General features: G+C 53.9%; 1 non-coding gene across 1 annotated transcript in view; it reads right to left on the bottom strand.

The window, feature by feature from the left end:
* Window positions 1-1,281, bottom strand: part of LOC124580813 — a 1,910-nt gene extending 629 nt beyond the window's left edge. Inside the window, exon 1 of the ribosomal RNA XR_006973334.1 lies at window positions 1-1,281. This exon is cut by the window's left edge and continues 629 nt beyond it. This is a non-coding gene — a ribosomal RNA (small subunit ribosomal RNA).
* Between the last annotated feature and the right edge of the window lie 3,719 nt (window positions 1,282-5,000).

The raw sequence follows: 5,000 nt of genomic DNA, 5'->3' as shown, positions 1-5,000 counted from the left end.
AAGCCGCAGGCTCCACTCCTGGTGGTGCCCTTCCGTCAATTCCTTTAAGTTTCAGCTTTGCAACCATACTTCCCCCGGAACCCAAAAGCTTTGGTTTCCCGGAGGCTGCCCGCCGAGTCATCGGAGGAACTGCGGCGGATCGCTGGCTGGCATCGTTTATGGTTAGAACTAGGGCGGTATCTGATCGCCTTCGAACCTCTAACTTTCGTTCTTGATTAATGAAAACATACTTGGCAAATGCTTTCGCTTCTGTTCGTCTTGCGACGATCCAAGAATTTCACCTCTAACGTCGCAATACGAATGCCCCCGCCTGTCCCTATTAATCATTACCTCGGGTTCCGAAAACCAACAAAATAGAACCGAGGTCCTATTCCATTATTCCATGCACACAGTATTCAGGCGGGCTTGCCTGCTTTAAGCACTCTAATTTGTTCAAAGTAAACGTGCCGGCCCACCGAGACACTCACTCAAGAGCACCCTGGTAGGATTGCAACGGGGTCCGCCTCGGGACGCACGAGCACGCACGAGGCGCGTCGCACGCCTTCAGCTCGCCCCACCGGCAGGACGTCCCACGATACATGCCAGTTAAACACCGACGGGCGGTGAACCAACAGCGTGGGACACAAATCCAACTACGAGCTTTTTAACCGCAACAACTTTAATATACGCTATTGGAGCTGGAATTACCGCGGCTGCTGGCACCAGACTTGCCCTCCAATAGATACTCGTTAAAGGATTTAAAGTGTACTCATTCCGATTACGGGGCCTCGGATGAGTCCCGTATCGTTATTTTTCGTCACTACCTCCCCGTGCCGGGAGTGGGTAATTTGCGCGCCTGCTGCCTTCCTTGGATGTGGTAGCCGTTTCTCAGGCTCCCTCTCCGGAATCGAACCCTGATTCCCCGTTACCCGTTACAACCATGGTAGGCGCAGAACCTACCATCGACAGTTGATAAGGCAGACATTTGAAAGATGCGTCGCCGGTACGAGGACCGTGCGATCAGCCCAAAGTTATTCAGAGTCACCAAGGCAAACGGACCGGACGAGCCGACCGATTGGTTTTGATCTAATAAAAGCGTCCCTTCCATCTCTGGTCGGGACTCTGTTTGCATGTATTAGCTCTAGAATTACCACAGTTATCCAAGTAACGTGGGTACGATCTAAGGAACCATAACTGATTTAATGAGCCATTCGCGGTTTCACCTTAATGCGGCTTGTACTGAGACATGCATGGCTTAATCTTTGAGACAAGCATATGACTACTGGCAGGATCAACCAGGGAGCTGCGTCAACTAGAGCTGAGCAGCCGGCCGCCCGGGAGTGTGTCCCGGGGGCCCGCGCGAACACGCAAGCGTCCGCTCAATTATTCTGCAAACAGGAGGAGGCTGAGCTCCCCTGCACAATACACCTCGAAACCCTCTCAGGTCCCGGCGGCGCGCAGCGCCGTCCTAAGTACTTGGTCGGGTTCGAGAGAGGCGCAATCGCCCGGAGTTTGGCGAGTAGACGCTTTAGGTGCGACCACCCGTGCTCCCAACTGAGCTTGCCGCTGCCGACAGAGGCCCGGGAGCGTGCTGTCGTGGCATTGCCGGCGGGAGACAACACGCGCCACCTACGGTGGCCGGCAGCTCCAACGCCAGCGCCACAGAAGGACAAAAGCCCCACTTGGGTGCCGAAGCGAACGCGCCAACACGTCCGCACAGCTGCGATACAAACCACCTGCGAGAACCGCAGAGGCGACCGAGCAGCAGACGGCGTCGCGGCGCCGAGCGCCGGGCGGCGGCGCATCCTCAGCGCACACAGTCCTCAATCGGACCAGCACACTGCAGATGTCCACCGCGCTTCGCACCGGGCCCGCGAGGACCTACTTTGGCCGCACGGCGCCGCGTGCAGGGTGCGCCGGCGCGCAGCTGCGCCGCCTGCCGCCTCCGTCGGCCGGCGCGCCTGCCACTGGCCGCCCCCACCAGCCGGCTGTAGCGCGTGCGCCCACGCACCGCGCGGCCAGCACGCCGGGAGGCCCCCCCTCACCGGCCGGGGACGGTCCCACCCAGCCACCGCCGCGTATCGCTTCACACCCACATGCCATTCACGTTCGTGGGCATGGTGGGTATCGCTGAAACAACCGGTTGGTAGCTCAACCGATCGTCGCCATCACTGATTCACCTCTAGCGAGAACAACCGCACCACAACGGTTTACCAGTTGTTCATTTGCGTAACGTCACCAGCAAACGTAGACGTCCATCGCCATTTGCAAATTCAACGATTGTTGCATGCCTGTGTCAGGTGTCACGACACACTATGTCTGCCCACATACACGCAACAACATGTGCACGCTTCGCGAACACGTGGAAGGTGGCCCCCGTACGTATGCGATGTCCATTGCGCGAACGACTGTCAACCGGCCTCTGTCGCATGTCGCAGATGTGGAACGCAGTGCACCATGCTATCACGGTGAGTGAGAAGAGACGACTACGTCTGACAACACGCGCCACTACATCAACAGACGGCTCATGCTGATCGCCATCCACGGCATACCATACTGCAATCCAGCTCTTATAGGGAGACGACACGTAGCTGAGTGCACAATATTTGGACCGTATGGTTCGCCGTTGTTGGCGCAGTCGTGGTACGGTCACACATGTACCACGATGTATCATTCAGTACATGAGGACCAATGTGCAGTACAGTGTGTGATTTGGACGTACAACATCAGCGGACAGTTGACACAAGCCGTACCACAACGTAGGCTGTGCTTCGCCATGCGAATGCCAATGAACAACTGCGAAGGGCATTGAGCATGTACGTCCTGCTGCCATCCGCATTACAGTGTATAGCTGCAAGGTGTTTAACATGAAGCGATACTCTGGGGACCGGGCAGTGCGGGTAGCAAACTATATTGCGGGGGTTGCAGTTAGGCAACACTACACTAATTTAACGCGTCGTATGACAATTACAGAGCAGGTTAAGGCCCAACGTGTGTTGGGTTAAGGCCCAACGTGTGTTGGGTTAAGGCCCAACGTGTGTTGGGTTAAGGCCCAACGTGTGTTGGGTTAAGGCCCAACGTGTGTTGGGTTAAGGCCCAACGTGTGTTGGGTTAAGGCCCAACGTGTGTTGGGTTAAGGCCCAACGTGTGTTGGGTTAAGGCCCAACGTGTGTTGGGTTAAGGCCCAACGTGTGTTGGGTTAAGGCCCAACGTGTGTTGGGTTAAGGCCCAACGTGTGTTGGGTTAAGGCCCAACGTGTGTTGGGTTAAGGCCCAACGTGTGTTGGGTTAAGGCCCAACGTGTGTTGGGTTAAGGCCCAACGTGTGTTGGGTTAAGGCCCAACGTGTGTTGGGTTAAGGCCCAACGTGTGTTGGGTTAAGGCCCAACGTGTGTTGGGTTAAGGCCCAACGCGGGTTAGGTTAAGGCGCAACGCGGGTTAGGTTAAGGCGCAACGCGGGTTAGGTTAAGGCGCAACGCGGGTTAGGTTAAGGCGCAACGCGGGTTAGGTTAAGGCGCAACGCGGGTTAGGTTAAGGCGCAACGCGGGTTAGGTTAAGGCGCAACGCGGGTTAGGTTAAGGCGCAACGCGGGTTACGTTAAGGCGCAACGCGGGTTACGTTAAGGCGCAACGCGGGTTACGTTAAGGCGCAACGCGGGTTACGTTAAGGCGCAATATAGGTTAGGTTAAGGCGCAATATAGGTTAGGTTAAGGCGCAATATAGGTTAGGTTAAGGCGCAATACGGGTTAGGTTAAGGCGCAATACGGGTTAGGTTAAGGCGCAATACGGGTTAGGTTAAGGCGCAATACGGGTTAGGTTAAGGCACAATACGGGTTAGGTTAAGGCACAATACGGGTTAGGTTAAGGCACAATACGGGTTAGGTTAAGGCACAATAACGGGTTAGGTTAAGGCACAATACGGGTTAGGTTAAGGCACAATACGGGTTAGGTTAAGGCACAATACGGGTTAGGTTAAGGCACAATACGGGTTAGGGTTAAGGCACAATACGGGTTAGGTTAAGGGCACAATACGGGTTAGGTTAAGGCACAATACGGGTTAGGTTAAGGCACAATACGGGTTAGGTTAAGGCACAATACGGGTTAGGTTAAGGCACAATACGGGTTTAGGTTAAGGTACAATACGGGTTAGGTTAAGTACAATACGGGTTAGGTTTAAGGTACAATACGGGTTAGGTTAAGGTACAATACGGGTTAGGTTAAGGTACAATACGGGTTAGGTTAAGGTACAATTACGGGTTAGGTTAAGGTACAATACGGGTTAGGTTAAGGTACAATACGGGTTAGGTTAAGGTACATTACGGGTTAGGTTAAGGTACAATACGGGGTTAGGTTAAGGTACACATTGTTGTAAGGAAAGGTGTTTTGGGGGGGGGGGGGGGGGGGGGGGCCGGTTTGTTGATTGTGATTATCGTAAGTAAATGACTGCGGCATCATCTGATTTGCCACGTCAGGGTGCACCTTTGGCTCATAACAGGCGGCGCTCTGATTCCATGCTTGTGGCAGACCTGTGTCTTTTCATTCCTGCCATTGTTTGTGTGGTGTGACAGGAGGCAGTATTGTGATGTTGGGTGCACCCCTGTGTAGGACATGTGTGGGTGTTGGTGGCTTAGCTGAGCAATGGTGGTTGTCGGAAGGGTGAGATATTCTGTTTTGTGAGTGGACCTCCCCGGTCTGGTTATGATAGTGTGGATTGTCTAATGTGGCAGAGAGGATGCACTGGGTGTTGTTCCATGCTGGTGCTTACATATTGTCTGTGTGCCTGTTACAGGCAGAGAGTAGTGCGTGATAAGAGTGTCTGGCTGACGTGTGATTGTGAGCAGAGTCTTTCAGCATGTATACGGACAGTTGTATACATTATCTGTATTCTGATGGCTCTATCTATTACTAATCAGCGCCGTGTATACGTTTAATCCGGTTCCAGTCGAAACTATTGTATCTCTGTACATTAGTGACACGGCGAGCCCGCTATGTAGTTACTCGTCTCGGCAGCTTCCACCGGTGT

Source organism: Schistocerca americana, unplaced genomic scaffold, assembly GCF_021461395.2.
Source record: "Schistocerca americana isolate TAMUIC-IGC-003095 unplaced genomic scaffold, iqSchAmer2.1 HiC_scaffold_355, whole genome shotgun sequence".
Lineage (NCBI taxonomy): Eukaryota > Metazoa > Arthropoda > Insecta > Orthoptera > Acrididae > Schistocerca > Schistocerca americana.
This window is presented reverse-complemented; position numbering and strand designations above follow the sequence as displayed.